The sequence below is a fragment of the Podarcis erhardii genome (assembly GCF_964252035.2).
Source record: "Podarcis erhardii genome assembly, chromosome: 2".
NCBI classification, from domain to species: Eukaryota; Metazoa; Chordata; class Lepidosauria; order Squamata; family Lacertidae; genus Podarcis; species Podarcis erhardii.
This window is the reverse complement of record NC_138498.1, coordinates 63,308,281-63,331,554: the sequence shown is the minus strand read 5'-3', so window position 1 is coordinate 63,331,554 and position 23,274 is coordinate 63,308,281. Positions and strand designations below refer to the sequence as shown.

The following is a 23,274-nucleotide window of genomic DNA, read 5'->3' as shown; positions in this document are numbered from 1 at the left end:
CATCTGACCCAGACAGCCATGCTGGTATCTGAAGAAGTGTGCATGCACACGAAAGCTCATACCAATAACAAACTTAGTTGGTCTCCAAGGTGCTACTGGAAGGAATTTTTATTTTATTCTGCTTCGGTGATGGCAGACCAACATGGCTACCTACCTGTAACTAGAGCCAACTCTATGGGAGTTGTAGTACAAAATGCCAGGAGGGCACTAGGTTGGGGAAGGCTGCCTAAAATAACCAGTCCTATTCGCCGTTTCTCTCCTCTCTCAGCATTCTGTGAACAACATGTTTATGCTGCTTATGTAAGAAGCAACACAGAACTCAAAGCAAGGTTTAGTTAACTTGCTTCATGAGACAAAATAGACAGTGCACAAGGTTCTTTGTTTGGACAGATAGACAATGTGCTCCCATGTAGGCTATGACAAGTAACACTATTTTGGCAATACGACACATTGAGTTTTAGAAAAGGCATCAGTCCTAGGTAGATGCCACCGAGGTTCCTGCCCCTTTGTGGAGGCACAGCTACTTGTGGTCCTAAACTGGCGTGGGCAGCTGCCCATTGAGTGTCGAGTGCTTGATGCTATCATTCAAGGTGGTGGCTCGGAAAGTGTAAGACCGCCCTCTGACCGAGCCCTCCGTATAGAGCCTCTCCGGCTTGTTCTGGCAACGGAAGAACATGAGGAATCCATTGCGGTAGTTCTTGTTCATCCAGCCATAGAGCAGAGGATTAGCAAAAGTGGAGCACATGGCCACCACGTGGAACACGGTGTAAAGAAGCTTATAGTCATGGAAGATGAGCACCAGGTCAAGGTCAACGGCAAGTTGGAAAACATGGAAGGGGAGCCAGGAGACTGCAAACACCACCACCACCATGACCAGCATCTTTGTGGTCTTTCTCCTCCGGCAGTGGCTGTCACTCCTAGCAGTGGGACTGATGTGGCTTTTCAGCTTGAACCATATTCTGATGTAGGCGTAGCAGATGATGGAAAGAGGGAGGACATATTGCAAGAGGAGCATGGATAAGCTGTATATGGTGGCATCCCTGCTTTCAGAAGGCCATTTCTCAGAGCAGACGGCAATTCTGAGATTGATGGATGGGATTTCTTCATACCTGTACTCCCGGAAGATGGCCAGTGGACTGGCTAGGACGGCAGCAACCAGCCATGTGAAAGCGATGATGGTGAAGCTGACCTTCTTGGATATCCTGCTATCCAAATGGAAAACAATGCATCTGTACCTGTCCAGAGCAATCACGGTTAAGGTGAGAGTAGACACATGGACACTTAAAGCTTGAGCGTAGGAGACCAGGTGACAAAGCACAGCCCCGAACTTCCACTCATCCAACAGAGTGTAGGCCAAAGTGAAGGGCAAGCAGAGCGTGTCCACCATCAAGTCTGCCAGAGCCAGGTTAGCTATGAAGAAGTTGGTTACAGTCCTCATGGTTCTGTATCTCACAATCATGTAGACTACTAAGGAGTTGCCAATGAATCCCAGAAGAATGATGAGGGAGTAGGCAGCTATCAATATGATCTGGACTCCCAGGATCTTGGTACTGTCCATCATAACATTACTGGATCCTTCAAGCCCCTGGCTAGGGGTGGCAAAGCCCTTTGCATGCCAGCTGAACGGCAGTTGTTTATCCAAGTTATGCTCTTCCAGGATGATAGTGCTGTTGGCTTGATCAAGCAGCCCCATTCCTATTTATTGGCTTATTTTCGCTTCTAGGCTAATGATTTATGTAAAGTTTGCAACTCCACCTGTGAACATGGAAACAAGAACACACAAAAAGGATATTTTAGATAGGAGGGAGGGGAAAACCTAGATATTTCAGGTTTCAACAGCATATCCAAGAGAGCATTTCAAATTAGGCTCCATCCCTAAAGTCCTACCAACTCTCTTTCAATAAAAAATCATTGTCTATAGTTTCCATACAATGTTTTCATGGCTGTTCTTTGACTCAGTTGAATGCCCCATCCCCCATTTTTATCCACATGATAAAATTAATGCTGACCAAAGATCTAAGAGGCTGGTCTCAATTGAATTATTTGCATTAAAAATGTATTTACCTCAAAAAAATTATTTGTCTGAAATTGAATGGGCTGAAAAGACCCTTTCAAATGTCATGCTGATGTAATCAGATAAACCAAATCTTCTATTTAGCTGCTAACAACAGGCAGCCCTTGGCCTGCAATCTGCCTCCGTGGTCTCTGGTGGCATGGGCTCTGCTTGTCAGAATAATTAAATCTGAGAGAAGGATGGGGAAGGAATACAAATAAATATATAAATCAATAAAGGACTGGGGAGGTAATAGAATCTGTGGTAGTTTGCCCATGAGGGTGACATAAAGTTGCAGTTCCACACACACTTATCTGGGTGAAATAACACAGTGGGAAGCAAAGTCTGAGTCACATGGAGTCATGTAGCATCCTTAGGCACCCACTGGGCCCAGAACCCTGGCTGGGCTGAGCACTACCACTTAGCCTGTCCCTTTGACTGACAGTCCAATCCACTGGTTGCTCATCAGCTGCATTCTGGAGCTGTGTGTTCAATTTCCCACAGTGCCCCTGAAGTAGCATTGCTTTGGGGCACTGTGGGAAATTTAAATGGCTGCTCCCAGTAGGGATCTGGGAGCTGTCATTTAAATTTACCACAACACCTTGTAGAGATGCTTTGTTGGGGGAACTGCACTGGGGGATTACAAAGTTGTTTCATCAGAGTGCTGTAGCCACCAGATCATGTAGCTGAGGGCCCCCTCAAAGGTGGAGCTGGCTGTGTTTTGAATACACATATAGTCATATCTCGGGTTGAATGCGCTTCGGGTTGAGCACGTTCGAGTTCCGCTCCACGGCAACCCGGAAGTAATGGAGCACGTTACATCCGGGTTTCGCCGCTTGCGCATGTGCAGATGCTCAAAATGACATCACGCGCATGCACAGAAGCAGCGAAAAGCGAAGCGCACGTGCACAGACATGCCGTCGCTAGTTACGTTTGCTTCTAGATGCGAACGGGGCTCCGGAACGGCTCCCGTTTGTATCTAGAGGTACCACTGTACTTAGGATTGGGCTGTCAAATGGAAGGCCTGGAGGACTTTCTGGAACCGTAAATTTTTCCCATTGTAGTATACAGAATTTTTTTTTTTTTTTTCATCATCTGAATCTGTGAATTATTGGTATGTTAGGGTTAGTAACTTTATCAGTCTTTGCCAAACAAGATATGTGTGGATCTTCCAGCATTTGATTTTTTGTTTGTTTTTTTAAAGAAAAAATGAAGAGGGACAATGTACCCAATTTCCCTGATTTAAATCATCCTATGATGCTGCTGAAGTAGCCATGGATAGGAAGAAAGACTGCTACACTCTGGGATACAATTGGACTCATGAAGCTAGCATAACTTGATTGTGATAAGAAATCAAGTGAGTTACATGCACGAGTGAGCAAGTTCCAAGATGCAGATTTGAACAAGATAATGTTTCTTTCCTAGAGCTAGACACAGCTTCTAATTTACAACTTCCATTAAGCTTCATCTCAAATGAATATATCCCCAATGCGCCTTGAGTTTCCAGATGATAATTATCTCATCATCCAGCACACCCAGCTGCTTATCACTCCCCTTTGGAACATTCCAAACATTTGCTCTGACCATTCCATTTTAGCCTGAAGAAAGGTTATGTGAACCTGAAAATGTGATTATTGTGTTTTTGCATTTGTTCCTAAGCAACCTGCATTCATTCTCTCAAAAGAAACGTTTATACATTTCACATGCTACACTCCTCAACAATTGGATCATGAAGACTTAGTGAAATCAGTGGGGCAACTTGCAAACAACTAGTTTTAAGCTAGTGGAACTGAGTAATTTGGGCCACAAATATCATTGACCTGGTTGTTGCTGGAGCATCTGTTTTCACCATGTGGCTGTTGCGTTTTTCCGTGAAATGCATGCAGTGGTTCCTTAAACAAACGGGTGGGGAGAGAGAATGGCTGACCAGATGGTGATAAAGGCTGAAGTTATGTCACAATTCATAATAAATGTCCCTTTGTCCATTTATCACTTGGTAGAACAAAGTTCATAATCCCTCTTGGGAGCAGCTGCAGGAATTCATGTTGCTTGGCTGCTAAACTCTGCTGTATGGGAAGAGAGGAAGAGAGGAAGGGGCCTGGTTTAGATTGGTCTGAGCTCCTTCCTCACTTAAATTTTATTGGCTCACAGAGACGAACACCAATGGGTTGATCTGGGATGGTGACTTTTGTAGTAGATTCTCTATGAAACACAAATTAATATCCTTCTGTACAGTTGTAAGGATAAAGACTGTCAGTTCAACTTCATTGCTGCCCAGAAACACTCTTCTGGCTCAAGCCTCCCTTGTGCTGTAGGGGTCATATTGACCCAAACTTTTCAGCAAGAATGAACAATAACTCATGACACAACTCAAAAGCTGGTGACATATGGGATTAAGGTTGGGCATTGTGTTTCAAAGGCTCCCACACTGTCCTGTGTATTTAACCCTCATGGCCACAAATTTGTGTGTTAACATGTGCTAAGTTTCACTGCTGGTATGGCTTATTTTTCTTGCCATTTCCCACCCTCCACCCCTACTACTTGCCATACTGGACATTTGTAAACTTGAGGGAAATGGGTATTAATTGCATGATGAGCTGAGTTCACTTCTGATTTTACCAGATTACTCTTGTAGCAACTGCCTATAGGCATTGCAGAAAAGCCTAGTGGTCATATTTAGCCAGAGCTGTCTAGGATAACATCTAAAAGTTATCATGAAACAGACTCACCACCACACTGACCATTAAAAGTATTGCCTACAGACACCAAGCTATGTTCAGTACTGTGGTTGCAGTTCTAGCCCAAGTTAAGCACATTTATATTTTATTTAAAAAGTGATCTTTGGATGAAGGGTGGTATATAAACTCAGTAATCCAGCCCCAATCCAGCTCTAGTCATGCATTCATTAGTGGCTTGTGCTTGGGGTAGCACATCACTGCTCCACATCAAAAGGAGCATCTGACTGAGGGCTGACCCAAGACATTTTGTTGCTTGATATGAAGTGGCAAATGGCACCCCATTCTCCACCCCCACCCCCAAGGTCAATGTGCATAATGTCCAAAGCCAGCCAAGTCATTTCGACACCTGAGGCAAAAAAACAACAACAAACCCAACAAGCACATTTTCCCCACCATGGCAATAAAAATTCAACAACGACAAATTAAATGACTAAAATTATCCTTCTCTTTCTGACTAGTTCAGTCGGATTCAGATGAGCAATGTAGCTGCAGATATTCATCCACATCAGCCACCCTGGTTTAGATTGGTCTGAGCTTCTTCCTCACCTTATATATTATTGGCTCACAGATCTCTCTTGATGGTTCCAAGGATAAACACTGAGGTATACACACAAGCTGAAGCAACACAGGATGTCCTAACATGTGTGAGCATGCGATAGTTTGTCTATAAGACCCTTTTATCCAGTAAAATATATTGAGACCATGCAAAAATAAATTAATAAATTGTGCAGGTTTTTCCCATGTGTGTCCATGATACCATTCCCTTTACTGCTGTATTTGGCTTGACTGTCCCATTGACTTCCACATGCTGATAGCCATGGATAGCTCACTTGGTTAGACCGTAGTGCTGATAATGCCAAGGTTGCAGGTTTGATCCCCATATGGGACAGCTGCATATTCCTGCATTGCAGGGGGTTGGACTAGATGATCCTCAGGGTCCCTTCCAACTCTACAATTCTATGATACTGTGAATCTGATAATTATACTTGATTTCCTCATCTCCTTTGCAAGTAGGCTGAAATGGACAAAGGCTGCACAGCAAATTATGCTTGCTCAGTTGTCTTCTTCATATTTTTCCCACTTCAAACAATTAGCTGCAGAGTAACCATTATTGCATTTTCTAAAAGTTAACAATTAGAGAACAGTCAGAGGTACAATTATTGTTCGGACCATTTCGGATTATTTGTTTTAAGTGTCTTAATGGGTTTTTTAAAAAATAGGCTAACATTTCAGAATTAATTAATGCATTTCAGAAATGAAGCAAAGTAATAAGTGTGATCAAAAATAATTTGCAATGCTTCTAGACTAGTTACCGTATTTTTCGCTCTATAACACGCACCAGACCATAACACGCACGTAGTTTTTAGAGGAGGAAAACAAGAAAAAAAATATTCTAAACGAAATAGTGGATATATGATTTTTGTGGTTCATGCTGTGGCCACAGACATGTGATCTGACAGTGAGTTTGGAGTAGCCCAATGCAAAAATCCTGAGGATCCATGTGGATCCATGCTTTGTAACCATGGAGGAGGGAAGGAAGGGGAACCATGGATCCTCTGCTCACGACTGCAGCAGATCCCTCCCGCCACCCACAGGCATTCGCTCCAGTGGCGTAGCGTGGGTTGTCAGCACCCGGGGCAAGGCAAGTAATTTGCGCCCCCTAACCTGTGGATTTGCGCCCCCTAACCCTAACCCCCAGATGTTGCGCCCGGTGCGGCCGGCCCCCCCTGCACCCCCCACACTACGTCACTGATTCGCTCCATAACACGCACAGACATATCCCCTTACTTTCTAGGAGGAAAAAAGTGAGTGTTATGGTGCAAAAAATACGGTAATATCATGCGGTGGATTTCACCCAAACAGAAATCACGTTTGCTGAAAACATGCTGAAATTTTAAGCTGTAGCCAGGCAGGCTCCTCGAGTATATGGAGAAACTGCTGGTGTTTCGTAAGAATCAAGCAACAGCTAAGCAGTCTTGCTGACTGACACAGGGAGAATAATTTATTTGTGTCATGATATAGTTGTAAAAGCTCTAAGAGACTATTAAACTTTTTGGTGGCAAACATTTTGGGTACTTTCATGTGTCTTCTTTCTCATAGAAGCAATAACTAGCAGGGGTCATGCCCAAACAGTTAAGGTGATACTAGGCCAAGTTAAGCTAATGCAGTGAATATACAAAGCAGGGTTTCATAAACTGTGAGCAAGGGATCACCAGTGAGCCTCAACCCTCTTTCAGGTTGGCCTCAGTGTTGCAGCCTGCCCAGTGCTTCCTTGCTTCTTCATCCCACCCATGATTCCAGCATCAGCAACTTCCTACATGTGCAGTACAGAGGCACTCATGGGAGTGGGAGCTGACTAGAGAGTGAGACTGAAGTGCATGAAGTTGGAGGGAGGAAAGAAAGAAAGAGAAGGAAAGAGATAAGGAATGGGCAGAGTTGTTAGCCAAGTGTGAGGGAAGGAGGAGAAAAACAGGAAGGAGGCAGAAGGGATGCTCAGGCAGAGGAACAGGAAAAGAAGGAGCAAGTGTTCAGTGGTGTGCTGCTGCTGCTGCTGCATCTTCTGCCCCCTTCCGTCTCTCTCACACACATGTACACTTGCTCGCTTACTCACTTTCCCACAGCCCAGTCTTCCTTCTTAGCTAGGAAGGCTCCCCTCGCTGCCTTCAAAATGGCAGCTGTCTCAGAAAAACAACCAGCCATTAGGCAGTGGTGCTGGGAAGTGGGCAACTGGTGTGTGCACATGTGCTTGCATGTGTCATGTGCTAGGACAGAGGAAAAGAAGGTGAGACTGAATGAATAAGACCAGGAGAGGGAGAGGTTTGAGTTGGGTGGGAAGAGAGAGTCTCCCTTCTCTGAGGTGAAAGTGCCCTCAGGAAGAGATAACAGAGAGAAGCTGTTATGGGAGGAATAAGAGTGCATAACAGGATCAGAGAAGAGGGATCAGAGAATGTAGACCTTATTCCTTCTTCTCCCCACAAACTGAGGAGGAAGAGAACGGTAAATGACAGAGATGAATAAAATACTTTGAAAGGCATGAGTATGGGAGGAAAAATATAAAATAACAAGCTTTCTCCACGTGGGAGCCTCTGGGTCAGCAAATTCTGCTGAGTCATGACACCTCCAGAAGCAAATAGAGGAAAGGTAAACTATGGAACTCCCTGTCACAAGGAAATCGCTGTGGCACATTTTGAAGAGGAATTAGCAGTGTTTTTTTTTTCTTTAAAAAGTGTTTAGGGGTACTCTCATTTTCCTACTCATGTTGAAATACTGCCCCTCAATGAGGCTAAACTTAGATTCACAAAATGTTTAGGGGTATGCATACCCCTGCGTCCCTCCCACCAAAAAAGCACTGGGAATTAGATATCAATTAAAACCTATGTCAGCAATTACCAGCTGATTATGCCAAATTCCACACTCTTTTGCCATCATTTTGTGACAGAACTGAATCCAGAAGATCTCTCAAACTATACATTTGCCATGGCAGGCAATTTACTGACTTCCTGGACCCAGAAACCCCCTCCCCCACCCACTTTGGTCTTTCACATTGTAGTGGTACCCTGTGTGAGGCAAAAATTCGTTGGCCCGACACTTCTTGCCTTCTGTTCTGTGTGTGCACTATGTCACAGTTGCGATGCCCTGCAGCTCTCCCCCTTGGTTCAACACCCAGCACGGGAAAAACAATTGCGCTGCCCTACATCTGCCTCTGCCCACAGAGCTTCCATCCTGCAAGTTGTCTGATTCAGTTTATTATCCCTCATCCAGCCCAATGCTCTATGCAGACACCAGTCCAGGGCCTTTTCAGCCATTCCTGATTTAGAAATTACAGAGAATTAAAGTTGGGTATCATGAGCAAATATCTTGCTCCAAAACTCCTAATGGCTGCTCCCAATTGCTTCATGTAGATGTTAAATAGCTTCAGAGACAAGATGGTGCCCTGTGGCACCACATAACCAGGGGGCCAAGGAGCACTCATCCAATGCTACCTTCTGGAACCTGTCCTGGCGATAAGACCAGAGCCACTGCAGAACAGTGTCCCTTAAACCCATCTCCTGTAGAGTATCCAATAGGATACCATGGTCAATAGTATCAAAAGCCCATGAAAAATCTAGTAAGAGCAATAGAGTTGCAGTTCCCCTGTTGCTCTCCCAACAGAGGTCATCCATCTAGGCAGATTCAGTCCCAAGCTCAATCTGGTTATATGTACACAGCCTGTATTTGGACTGGATTAGTTCAGACTGCAAGTTGTGGGCATGCATGATAATGTTCCTCCATGCAACAAAGTACCATTACAAAGAATACTAGAATGTCTAGTCAGCATCTCTAGAGGGATTTAAAAAGAAATAGAGGAACGTGCGCCCCCATGATTCAGAAACGTTATACTAGAAATAAGTTACATAAATACAGGTAAGTGGACCTTTTAATAGGACGGAATAAGATTCCATGGCCTACTCCTTATAATTTCCTGAGCCTCTAACCTCATGACATGGCATGCTGTGCAATAACTGAAAGCCTCCTGCTAATGCTCCAGATTTGATCTGTCACTGCCTCAATTATCCTGCCCTACTGAAGATGTGGAATCTATGTCACAATACAATTTTCGGTGTTAGTGGTGCCACAGGGCTCTGCTGGGTTTTGGGGGGGGGGGGTTTGCCACAACACACTGTAGCTCTAATTGCTTACCACAGGATTTCTGGGTTGTGCTTGTATTTCTCCATTTCTGCTTGCTTTGACTCTGGATTTATTTCTAACACTGGAACCATCCTTTAACCAGAATTGTTCTCTCTCTCTCTCTCTCTCTCTCTCTCTCTCTGTGTGTGTGTGTGTAAGCAATTAAGAAGTTAGTGTTTTGTTTTGTTTTTTTAAAAATAATATTTATTAAAGTTTTAAAAGTTACAGAAAGAAAAGAAAAAGAATTAAACATAACAGAACAATACAATACAATACAAAAAACCAAAAATGCTACATATACATAACAAAAACAAAACAAAAACAATTTAAAAAACACATCCAATACTTTCAATGTTATTAACTTTCATTTACTTGTTTCAGCAACCTCCTCACACCTCCCTTTTTTGTATTCTAGTTCAATTAGCTATTTCAACAAATCCTTTCCATCCTTCCCAATTTTTATCCTGATACAATGTGACTTTACCTTCCCTCCTTTCATCCATTAACAATCTATTTTTACTTAGTCCTTTATAATACTTCTGCTAAAGCCACATAACTTCATTCCAGCCTCCTTCTAACATTCCTTAATTTTAGAATGTTTCTGTAAATAAACTTTAAATTTCTTCCAATCTTCTTCCACCAACTCTTCTCCCTGGTCTCGGATTCTGCCAGTCATTTCCGCCAGTTCCATGTAGTCCATCACCTTCATCTGCCATTCTTCCCGGGTGGGTAGATCTTGTGTCTTCCAGTACTTTGCAATAAGTATTCTTGCTGCTGTTGTAGCATACATAAAGAAAGTTCTATCCTTCTTTAGCACCAATTGGCCGCCCATGCCCTGGAGAAAGGCCTCTGGTTTCTTCAGAAAGGTATATTTAAATACCTTTTTCATTTCATTATAGATCATTTCCCAGAAGGTCTTAATCCTTGGGCATGTCCACCAAAGGTGAAAGAATGTACCTTCAGTCTCTTTACATTTCCAACATTTATTATCGGGCAAATGATAAATTTTTGCCAGCTTGGCTGGTGTCATGTACCACCTGTATATCATTTTCATTATATTCTCTCTTAAGGCATTGCATGCCGTGAACTTCATACCTGTGGTCCATAACTGTTCCCAGTCAGCCATCATAATATTATGTCCAACATCTTGTGCCCATTTAATCATAGCTGATTTCACCATTTCATCCTGAGTGTTCCATTTCAACAGCAAGTTGTACATTCTTGACAAGTTCTTACTAAGAAGTTAGTGTTTTGTCACCAGATTCATATTTGTATGAAAACATGGTTTGGTATACTCTCCACCTTTGATATTGTTAAATGGGCATAACAAGTGATACAGCTGAATATTAATTATTCTAGGTTTAAAAATTATCACAAGAAGGTAAATATCGTTCTTTCTATGTGATCAATGTTTGGTAACTGGTATTAAAGGGGAGCATTTTTGGCAACCTTTTCAGGCTTTTGTCATTCTCTTTTGATATACCTACATTCTACATCTCAGAGCTTTCTGGACCCCTGCACTATGTACAAACCATATATTTAAAGCACATTCCCCCCCTAAAGGAACTGCAATTTGTTATAGTTGCCCTACTCTGTAGATGACAAATTGTGGACTTTACCCGAATGTGTTACCTGGAATGATACTTGGAAGTTAGCAGTAGCTTAGTGACAGAAGGCACGTATAAACAAGGAAAAGGGGAAGAGATAACCAAAAACACACTCTGTAAAAACAGAGCACTTTAATTAAAAAATTCCTCCCAAGAGCAGTGAGTTTTGATTGCCTCCAGCGAATGGAATGGGAGAAGCATATAGACTAGAAGAAAATAACATCAAGAGGAGAGGACCCTTTACAATCACAAGTTATCATTACTGAAAAGCTGGAAATAAGGGTGTTTGAACCGCCCCAGCCTCCTTTCTTTGTTTCATATCTAATTATCAAGAGATGGAAGCCATTTCCATCACCAGCTTTGGGCATGAAAACGTACAAAGAGACATTACATTTCCTTCTAACTCAGGGTAATTTCTCCAACTGTTGTCCTGCTCTCCGTGTAATAGTGTTTATCTACCTTTGCCTTTTTATAGTAATAAAATAGGAGCCTTAAATTGCTGCTAAATCCCCATCTTTGTGTGTCAAATTCAACATTCACAGCTTCCCTTTACCTCCATGCTCTCCCAGTTATCACTTTAGCTTCTTTTCCTCTGGCAATTAATTTCCTTTTCTTATCACAGGCAGTCTTAACTTATCACAACTTTCATTCTTACTCTTGCAGTTATTATACACCAGTTGTTTCACCCTTCCCTCAGGTTGCTGGTAAGGGGTACCTTTAAAATAGCAAACATGCCTTGTAGAGGATGAGGGAATGCTGAGAATAATATATATTTCTAAAGGACAACTTGCTAACTTTTTGCACCTGGGAGGAGTGCAATGCTATTTACCTCAGATTCTGGAAGCAGTAGAAATACTGTGTACTGGTGGATGTGGCAGGCAGAAATGGAAGCATACCAATGACCATTAGGTCCCAGCAAGAAGAAGAAAATGTGATTAGCATTGCAATCCTACTCAGATCAGCAGTAAGCCCCATCAACTCGCAGGTAACATTTCATAGGATTGTTTTCAAGCAGACCAATTCTGGCAAGGGGCTGGGAGGCATAGAACAGTGAATTCATTGCCATATCTGTAGCCCTCCAGCTCCTGCTCACCAGGGTGGAAGCTTGGCATGCTGGTAAAGCAGAAATGAACTGACTTTGGATCCTGCAGATCCATCCCCAGCCCTGTTCTGCTCTTCTCTCACCCCCCAGCTAATACAGTCAATAAGGGAGGCTCTCCACTACAGTTGACCCCCACCCACTGGAGGAGAGATGAAGCCACCTCACTCCCTCCAGAAGTGCTGAGCAAGGCCTTAGGATTCAGTTAAGACTGCCTTTGTTCCTAGTCTTCATTTTCTTTGTCCCTCAGACTTTCCAGGCAGTTGGAGGGGCTGCACAGCACGTACTCTGATAACACATGGCTGCACTCCTATGTACACTTACTTGGCAGAAAATCTCATTGGATTCAAGAGCATTTGCTTCTGGATAGGATTGCACTGTAAGGCTGTAATACTGCATTTTTATTCATATGTATGTATGTATGTATGTATGTATGTATGTATGTTGTTAATCACTCACCTTTCTGCAAAATTACTAGGGAGCAAGTTCTATCAAACTGATTGAGACTTACTTCTGACCAAAGAAGCTGAGGGTGCATTGTGAAAGTGCCTCTCACATAGTATCACTGGGTCGCTCTTCAGCGATATTCAAAGCACAGCTGCTCTCTCTGTACAGTCTTACAGCGTCTGCAATTCCTCAAAAGCACTTAGGAACTTAGCGGAATGTCTGTGTCTGCCAGGACCTCAAGAGAAAACAGCCAGGGAGGTGAAATGATGAAGCCTAATTAAGTGATTTGTCCCAGGTGGCTCAGAAATCCAGTGGCAGAATACAGCTTTTAAGGGAGCTGCCTTGTTTTGTTTTGTTTTGTTTTGATGTATCTGACACCTGCGAGCCACATGGAAATCTGGAACTATGCCAGTACCAGCACTGAATGATCCCTACTTGTCCAAACAGCAGATCAAGGGATTTGTGAGATCAGGCAGCACAGTTCAAATGAGGGATTTAGACAGCAGCCCTATAACAACTTGCACAACTTTGAACCTCATGTCTGCCTGGTACGGCTTTGTGTACATTGCTTTGTACTAAATCACTCACCACAAAGGTATCATCTGATCGCTGCCTGACACCTTTTAGTCAGTTCTTTGTCATTTATTTATTTTTAATCGGGCAGGCGGCTAAAGCCACATTCCCAAAGGAAAGGTGAGAGAAAGGCTGTGCTCTGAAGACAGGATACTCCGTGAAAAGATCCAGACAACACAGCCAGGAGGGGGCAGCCACCAACACTCCGTTCAGCTGTGTTGTTTTCTTGATGATTGCAACAACGTTTTACATTTAGCATGAGACAGTACTCTGCTTTTTCCAAATCGGTGCTGTTTCGTCATGTCAAGCATCTGGCTCAGGGGATCAACAGAAACAGCTGTTCCTTGTTTGGTGTGATGCTTCTTTGAGACAGAGGAAAGTGAGGGGCAAAGGGAAAGTACGGAGGATTCACAAAACTGCAAGTTAAAATGGAACGACCCGAAGCACCACAGAGCACAATCTTCAGCCCACTCCTCAAGGACCCCCTCCAAGCTCAATAAGCCAAAGGCCCTGTGCTAAAAACCCAAACAAACCTTCACACTTCTGGACTATAAATCCAGCAAAACAAAGAGCTATGTCCGACACCATATTCATGACATCTGTCATAGCCTCATTCTGTTGAACCAACCCAACCTAGATATTTCCATCTGAGCAAGCTTTTTTTCTCATGGGCATCAAATGCTTGTGAAATGCATTTGAAGATGACACCAGATATTCTTAAACATGTCATTTCATGGAAATTCAGCTCAACAGAATTGACTCCTTAGGACAAGTGCAAGAAAAACAGCTGTTTTCTGGTGGCACTTAGAGTAAATTGCAAAGCTGTCTAGAATGGGGGAAACAGGGTGGGCAGCAAATGAATTGTGCGTAGGGCAGGTTATGCATCTGGTATTCCCATTGTAAGGAACACTTGTAGGGGTTCACTTTTTTAAACCTATGCCCTCACTGCTCCTCAAGAATGAGTTTCCCATGCAGTTGGACTAGTGAAATACTTTCTTTGCCAGGAATAAGTCGAGAGTTACGCCTGCGGATGTGATCTGCCATGCACTTTGCAAAGGGAGGACAAGCATGGTGTTGGAGGAAGGAAACAGAGAGCAAGAAAGCACAGCTGGAAGTCTGTACTGTATATCCCAACAGGGAGGTGGGTGGTCTTGTGGGATCAATGCTCCTCATGCATGCAAGTTTGTTTTTTGCTGTGTTCACATGACATTGTTGGCCTCAAAATGCCAACTCAAGTTTTTCTACCATTGAACCTGAATTTTCCCTTTCTGAGGGAAGTCCAGTAAGTTGTGTTTTTTAAAACTACCTGTTGCCAATGACTTTCTTGTGATATCTCAATGGCCTATTTGCAATATCTGGAGGCACCTGGAGTCTCCTGAAAAGTCACTCCATCTCTGTTGCATTTAACTGCTACACAGAAGCTGTTACAGGCTGCAGAATGCTCAAGAACTGGCCCGTTCTTTTAATTCTATGTGTAGGATGCAGCTCAGAAGCAGGCTGAATGTAGCTGGCAAAAGAGCATGCCAAGGTGCACCAGCAAGAACCTTGTCCCTCATTCTGTAAATCCAGCATCTGCAGATAAAGGAGAGTGCTTCTAACTCGTCAGTGACCAGAAGAATCAGACTTTGCACTGTTTTACAAAAGCTGCCTGGGAAGGTGAATGAGACCAGAACCCTCCAACATTGTTGTGCTGTGCTCTGGAGATAGGAAGAAGTCATATATGCTGACCAGTGAGTGACCCACCTTTTGCACATCTTTCTCCATCTCATCCCACAAACATTTGGAAACTCCTGGCACTATTGCTTGCAGCACATGCCTCTGTACCACCACCTGAGGCTTAGCAACAGACAATATTCCTTTCAGAGAAACAAAGGCGACAAGGCGACACTGCATGAACCATCACTTCCCTATTGTCTCAGTTCGTGGGTTTTGCAAATTTGTGTAGCGGTGGTTAAAAAACCCCCTGCAAAACATGTTCAACCAGAGACGAAAGAAATAAGGGTATATGGCTCCACAGTGAAGCTATGCTTCCATGTTCCCACCTTCAACTCTCTTAAAAACTATTGTCTGTCTTCAGACTAAAATTAGCTTTCCAAGAATGCTGTTTTATAAGTAATGGCAGGGGCTGATAAAACATGCTAATTCTCAGCTGCACAGTAAGGTACAAACTCTTCTCTCCCACCAACAAAATAAGACTCACAGAAAATGAAAAAGCAGTTCTAATTGTCCTTCCTGGATGATGAATAAAAGGAAAGCCACTTACCTGAAGTTACTGTTTCATTGCTGCGACGAACCAAGCTCCTTGCTTCTGTCTTTGCACTCTTCTTCCACTTTGTGAAATCTCGTGGTGGCCGAGACAAAAGCACTTTCTCAAAGTAATTACTTTCAGAGAGCAGCCTTCCTCCCCCTACCCAATTACAAAGGTGCCCTTTCCCCAAGAACCTGCTTCATTCTTGACAAAGGGAGAGGTGATGAGGGAGGCTTTGACTTCTGAACATGACTGGCAATCCCTATCCCTCAAAGCTGGATGCTCCGTGATGCTGAAAGAGAGGGGGAGTGTGCTTAACCAACGGCAAAGCACAGGGAGAGAAGGAGGGAGGGAGGGGGAGAGAGAGAGAGCGCAAGCGGTTGCTGCTGCTGCTGCTGCTGCTCAGGGATTGCTCAGCCCCCACTGGGCTTCTTACTGAGCTAAAACATCCTATGACGGTGACCAAACTGGATTCTCTGGCAATGAAATGTAGGTTACAGATAGCATGGTGCGCATCAGCTAGAGTACCATCTATATGGCATTCAGAAGATCAGTGCTAGGTTTGCCCCTGGTACTAGGCAGCTTGATAGCCCTGGGCAAGACTTTTCTTTTCTTTGTGCCATTATCCATGCCTTCTCATTACATGATAAATATTTTGAAATACACATTAGGTATTATCCTTTCCTAGCTGTTGTATATCTGCAGTAACTCACTTAGGTCTGCTTGCATATTAGCATATCATAGCAAAGTATGCCATTTTGGATATGCATGTTTCCTACAGTATGTGATGTGCTTGCATCTGGTAGCATTATTCAAATAACTTGTTTATTTATTTGATTATTGCATTTCTAATGGCAAAGTGTCATGATTTCATTTGGAGGGGATGATATTTTCATCGCTATAATAATCCAATGTTACTCAGAGGAACTCCCATTGAACTCATACAGCTTACTTTCAAGTACACATGCAGCAATCACATTACCAGAAATAAGTGCATGGAATGCAGAGTATCATGTAAACCTTTTATTTATTTATTTTTTAACAAAAGCAATGTGGACCAGGCCTAGTTCCATAGGTCCTTAGTACATCTAGGAACATGAATCTCACCTTTAAGAACTGTACTGATATACACACATACCCTGTCCTTACCATTTTCAGAGTTAGGGAACTTCCACAGTTTATTGTGGGTTCACACATGCAAGTTTTTCACAGCATCTACACGATGCCATCCTCATCAAAATGCCACCCCATATCTCCCCTACCCCAATTTACTGTTTCTGTGTTTTGTTTTGTGTTTTACTTATTAGACTTTCTGCAGAAAAGGTAAATCCAGAATAAATGGGAAAATAATATGTGGTGGCATTTTGGTGAGGACAACGTTGTGTATGAGGCAGCCCCATAATTGGAAAATTGGTAAACGTTTGGAGGAATTGTGGCAGCACACTTGATAACAAAAGGAATGATGCGCTGGTGAATTGGATAACATAAATAAGTATCCTAAAATGGATACCAAGTTTCACCACATGTGAAATTTCAAAACTAACCAGAAGCTCCTGCCAGAGCAAATGATTCAAGGAATTCTGAAGCAAAAGGGTGGGGGGGGGGGAGAGAAAAGAAGATGTTTTGATAAGTATATCAAAATTTCTCAAGGGGGTTGTGTGCACTCCTAACCTTGGTGCATGATTTACATGTAAATATATATTTCACAGCAACCGCATTGATTCTCAATTGTTCTGTTATTAGATAGAAAGCAATATAAATAAAGAAAAAAGAAACAGGGGAAAAGGTGGTATGAAGCAGAAGTTCACCCAAGACTGAAAGCCAGCATAGCAACCAACCACAGATCTTTAGAAAGAGTAGTCTTTCGGATAACAGCTATGCAGCTGAGCTTCCTGCCGGCAGGGCCTGCAGAGATACAAGTGCCCAGACTCTTCAGCTTGAAATCTAGGAACAAAAGAGGCTGCCTTATACTGAGTCAGACCAATGAGCCATCTAGCTCAGTATTGTCTAAACTGATTGCAGCAGCATTCAGCTGGGCAGCGCAGCCAGGGCGGCATTGCACACCTGGCTTCCCAATGCCGAGTGTTACTGCTGCTTACTGAGAGCGGGGAGAAGCAAGGAGCTCAGCAGTGTGAGCACAGCAGCACTGAGCCCTTCATGTCTTGCCCAGGGCTGGATTTACGTATAAGCTAAACAAGCTATAGCTTAGGGCCCCACTCTCTTGGGGGCCCCCCAAAAAATTAAAGAAAAAAACACCTGGATGAACATATCCAAAATAAAAGATAAAAAACAAATAAAATAAAACCTACATACAGCAACAGTGTTTTGTGTTGTGTAGGCTCTAACAACAACAACAATAACAACAACTTTTATTTGTATCCCACCCTCCCCAGCCGAGACCGGGCTCAGGGCGGCTAACATCAAATATAAACATTGATATAAAATCAAACAATAATTAAACCACCTCTTAAAACCAAATCAGAATAGAATTAAAATCTGAATTAGATGGCTTTCCGCAGGATTTGGGTTGGGAACAGTAAATGCTCATCAGGCCCAACGCTGATCTTATATGGGCCTGTGAGAATGCTGGGAGGCCCCTTTCATACTAGTTCTTATACAGAAAGGGCTGAGCCCTGACCAAAGGCCTGGCAGAACAACTCCCGTCTTGCAGGCCCTGTGAAAAGATGCCAAATCCTGCAGGGCCCTGATCTCTTATGGCAGAGCATTCCACCAGGCCTGGTTGAGGCCAGCTCATTTCTATATACAGTGGTAACTTGGTTCTCCAACTTAATCCATTCCGGAAGTCTATAACAGTGACAATTTGTTGATGACAAAGGACAGCTGGACAAATAAAGGGCCTCATTACCTTCAGTAGCGTAGGGCCTCATTAAACCTAAATCCGGCCCTGGTCTTGCCCTGTCTCTCCCCCAGTATGTGGCAGTGATTGGGAAGTGAGGTGTGCGGTGCTGTCCTGCCTGCCCTGTCCCACCAACTACTGCTGACTGACTGACAGCAGCTCTTCAGGACTTTGGACAGGAATCTTTGCTGGCCCTGCCTGGAGACACAGTGAACTACAGCCCAGTCTGGTATTGAGAGGATAAATATCAGTGCTATTTTTCTAGAAATGCTCTTGTTCTCTTATCATGGCAATGGCGCCCACCAAGAACCGAGTTCCGGTGAGTTCCAGCTGAAAAAAGCCCTGATAAATATGCAACGTAGAACCCAAGAATGAAGAGCTTTCATCTGCTTTCAAGAAACATGAGCCGATATAGCTTCAAGATGCACTCAGGTGCATCTCAAGCTGCAAGCCCTTGCCAAAGAGGCAAAGCTAGGCATAGCGAGCGTCTGGCTCCAAGGAGATCGTTGCTGGAAACCTGGCAAGGGGTTCTTTGTCGGGAGAGGAGCCAGATGGTGCAACAGACAAAGGAAAGCAGCAAACATGTTCAAAATGCAATTATCCTTCCCTTTAGCACATTAGCATCTTTTTTCAAGTCACCTGCGGCCTCCAGCCATTCAGTAAATGAGCATATGCAGCAAATATAAGCGTAACCATACTTGTTAATTTACAAGGCAAGCATTACTCAGAAGTCTCTGATGAGTGCTTTAACAACAAATGGGACCATATGTACCCCTAATAAAGATCGCCTAGAGATTGCCCAAGTCTGTGATGCTCTGTAGGAATAGCCAGGAGCAAGGAGTGAATATGTCACAGCAGACTTCCAAGCACCCTAACCATATGCTCTGTCAGACCCAAGCAGCCGTACCTTCCATCTGGCAACAGCTAGACTACGCAGTACAGAATTGGCATTCTGTCCCCATCCACCTGGCAGGCTGCTTGGATATTGTAAGCATGGTGCAGAAGATAACTGAATGTCAGTCTTTGGCCCCTTGAGAGAAGGCATTTGAGCATGAGTGCTCACTTGAGATAATCTAAAGACAATGAAGTTTAATGATCCAAAGTTTAATGGTCTGACAAGGTTGTGTGAGAAAACAAATATACACAGGTCTTTTCACCATCAGGTCTGCCACATACCATTTAGCAGCCACTCAAATGTGTGCCTGAAGAACTCGCCTCTAGAAAGCTGGTTGTGCGTTCCCCCACCGTATTGCAGATAGTAGATATGCTACATAGGAGAGGCATAGGAAGTGGGCAGCCTCTCTGAAGGCTCCGAACTTTGCCAGATACCTTTGGAGGGGGGAAGGCAACAACTCTATACCAGGAAAAAGCACACATAGCATTCCATCCTGATGTTGGGAGGAACTAAAAATAATCCAGGCATTTTAAAGCAAATTTGCATACATTACTTAATTTGGATACTTTAGTTTGACGGCAAGATTTTTATTTCGGAAGATTTTGTAAATTGCTTTCTATAGTAATAAATGGTGCAGAGAAGAAGTGAAACACTGAGGCTGCAATCTGTTATTCTCACTTGCGAGGGAGTAAGCCCCATTGAGCTCAATAGGACTTCCTTCTGAGTAGGAATGTATATAATTACATGCCTTTATTCTATTCTATTTTCTATTCTGTTCTATTCTATTCTATTTATTTAATTTACTTTATTAAATCCCACCTTTGTGTCCAATATGCCCAAGGTGGCATGCATTCAACCCCACAACAACCTTGTGAGGTAGGTTAGGTTGAGAGGCAGGGACTGGCCCAGAGTCACCCAGTGAGCCTCATGGGATCCAGGATTTGAACTCTGGGCTCCCAGGTCCAAGTCTGGCACTCTAACCACTGCACCATACTATGCTGTAAAGTGTTTTTTTAAACAAACAAACAAACAAACAATTGAACCCTACTGGAATCTTGTACATATGCCTGAGAATTTGATGAAGTGTGCGTAATTTGTGGATCCTGAGGTTGACTACATCAATAGGATCAGATTCTGGTCTGGCATGGTATTCAGCCTCCTCAGAATCCAAATTCTGGTTTTTAAGAAACAAGTTCCCAGTCTTTGTGGCCACAGGAAAAGGCTGAGAATGTTGGGCAATGTCCAGTCAAAACTCAAAAGCAGAGCAGAAATTCCAGCATAGAACTCCAGTACATAGCTTTCCCTACCTACACTTATCCTTCATTTCCTCATCTTTCCCTTTTCCTATTGCCTCAGTGCATTCAGTGTCCTTAGAAATTAAAATCATTAGGAGCAGAATAAATTATGCATAGTAAGTAAAGTACAGGGAATTTTGCTTAATTTCTGTATTATTTTATTTTGATCAATGAGCACAGTTTTGGGGTTCTTCATGAGAATTGAAGGGTTTTATGCAAAGTGGCTGTTCAACTCAAGTAACAGATTTACCCTTGTGCGACTGGATTTACCCAACCTCATTTTCCCCTCTCACCCCCTCAAAATCTGCTCCAAATGCAGAGTACTTGTAAGTAACCAAAGGGAGAGGGAACCTGCAAGTTTCTTTTCCAAATTTGACATGCTGATCGAAACTTGCATCACTTCACATATTTATTTAGGCGCAGAGTCCTAAAATGGAATAATAGGTTTGCCTTCTGCTCATTTCAGTGACAAAAAAATTATCCATACCCAAAGCCATTTGTTGGACTTATTCCCCCTTAATTGGAATGGCATTTCTTCATTCAGTCACAAGAGCAGTCTGGGGTAGGGAGAATTAAGCAAGAAGGACTCTTATTAATTTGGGGAATGTGGCGGCGGTGGCACAATACAGAATCTTGACAGCTTGGATGCTAGCAATATTAATGCAGAAACTTCTGCCAGACTACATATGTCCTTTAAATCAATCCTTTCTCTTCTCCCACAGCTAAATCGGGTCCCAGTGGAGGGTTTATCAACCAAAGATTAGATGCTGGGGGGCGGGGGCTAATTCTGAATTTTCTGGCCAGTAAACAAACCATATTTTGTTGCAGACTCCGAGTTGCTTAATCAGAGGGGAAGTCTGAGTTTCCACCTCTCCCACAGCTACACAGGGTCAAGGGGCCTGGGATATTGAGAAATCACCATGGAGCACTGATGGAACACAGAAGCCATTCCTGGTCACAGCTTTGGCCCATCCAAAAAAGGCTGCAAAGAAGGGGACAGTGAGAAGCTTCTCAATAGTGTTAAACCAACGACCTTGTTGTTTTATGTGCACAAGGCCATTACACCAGCAAATGAAATAGATGAAGAATAAAAACAAAACCTTATCACCGAGGAGCACTTCTCATTATTGCTGGAGGATAATAAACCTGGTCAAGCTTAATTTCCTCTTAATCTGCGTAATATAGAAATCCGCTGCAAGCCGCGCCACAGGTCATAAACCTTTGCCAATGCATTGATTTGCCATTGTGGTGCTCAACACTGCTGTGATTGTAGGTTACAGATAATTATCCTGACCTGGATTTCTTTTAGAAATCTCTGTACAACCTTGAGTCAAATGATGGTATGGGAGGATGGGGGTGGGATGAATGGGCAGGTGTAATTGAAGACATTCTAACTGTGTGACAAGCACTCTGTATGGGCATACCTACATGGATGTCACCTAATTCTGCAACACCAAACATACTGGAGCTCTCTGTAATATACAGTGGTACCTCGGGTTAAGAACTTAATTTGTTCTGGAGGTCTGTTCTTAACCTGAAACTGTTCTTAACCCGAAGCACCACTTTAGCTAATGGGACCTCCTGCTGCCGCCGTGCTGCCGCCGTGCCGCCGCTGCATGATTTCTGTTCTCATCCTGAAGCAAAGTTCTTAACCCGAGGTAATATTTCTGGGTTAGCGGAGTCTGTAACACGAAGCATATGTAACCCGAGGTACCACTGTATGCTAGCTGTGTTTCAGTTTGCATATTGTTTCAGAAGGTCCGAATTAGATAGATTTGGCTTTAAATGCATATTGAATTACATTTCTCTTCTATCCCCAGTGGTGGCACCCCAATACCAGCTTGCCTGGCACCGAGTTTGATGTCTTTTCAGCACCAGGTGATTTTTATTCTTTTGTTATTATTTTTTCCCAGCACTCTGTGAACTAGTGAGTTCTTAGATCTGGTGGTTTTTATAGTTTTAAGCTGAGGCTGTTGTGGTACTATTGCTGTTATCAATTTTAGACCAATCTTATTGGTATGTGTTTAACTAGCAAAAACCACCCTGGAAATCATTTGATTGAAGACCTGGGTAGTAAGTTTTTATCATCAATAAATACATTGGGAAGAGAATTAAAGGCAAGATTTCCACTAAGAAATCTTTCCCCCATAATTCAAGCATTGACCAGACCATTCACCTCTCAGAAAAGCTCTACTAGATGACACTCCAAAATGTAATCACATCTACTGCTGCAGAAATAGTGACCATTCTTCTTCGTTTTAGCTTTCCAAGGGTGCAGCTAGCACTGAAAACCCAAATTTGGCCAGAGAACAGAAAGCAAGCAAACATGGGCACCGAAAAAACTGCCTGAAGGCCTCTGAAAAACTGCTGTCTGACTCAGTACAAAATCTAAATTCATATTTCACCTGGTTATTATCACTTTTCCACTAAACATTCCATCTTGTGGAGAAATTGTGTCCCACAAAGTCTTGCTTTAGAAGGGGATGAGGGAGCCCAGAATTCCTAAGCCATGTAGCAAGTCATTGTGATGGATAATACTACCACCTTTCTTCAACCCCTCATCCCTAAACCTGGCACAATGGGGTGTGTGTGTTTTAATATATATATCTTCCCCACCACCTCCATGTGATTCTTTGGAATGAAAAGCAGTCTAAAAGCATAATCAGTCAGTCATTCAGACTAACCAAATGCTTCTGCAATGACGCTGTCTACAGATCTTTGCTTCCTAACTTCACTGTGGGGTCGGGATGCATACAAGCATCTTTAATCTTCTTTGTACTGTAAAGTAATTATG

The 23,274-nt window shown here is 43.1% G+C and overlaps 1 long non-coding RNA gene and 1 pseudogene across 3 annotated transcripts; one reads left to right on the top strand and one right to left on the bottom strand.

Annotated features, from left to right (window-relative positions):
- Positions 1-272: 272 nt before the first annotated feature.
- On the bottom strand, positions 273-15,741 carry LOC309336045 (neuropeptide Y receptor type 2 pseudogene; annotated as a pseudogene). Of its 2 annotated transcripts, none has more exons than XR_014161650.1 (2): positions 15,449-15,741; positions 273-1,755 (listed from the first exon to the last, which is right to left on the bottom strand). The product of XR_014161650.1 is annotated as a neuropeptide Y receptor type 2 pseudogene (transcript). The 2 variants fall into 2 exon arrangements; XR_014161651.1 differs by lacking the exon at positions 15,449-15,741 and adding an exon at positions 3,874-4,559.
- On the top strand, positions 14,822-23,067 carry LOC309336074. Its single transcript, XR_014153890.1, has 3 exons — positions 14,822-14,915; positions 22,301-22,358; positions 22,743-23,067. It is a non-coding gene; the product is annotated as an uncharacterized lncRNA (long non-coding RNA).
- Positions 23,068-23,274: the final 207 nt, after the last annotated feature.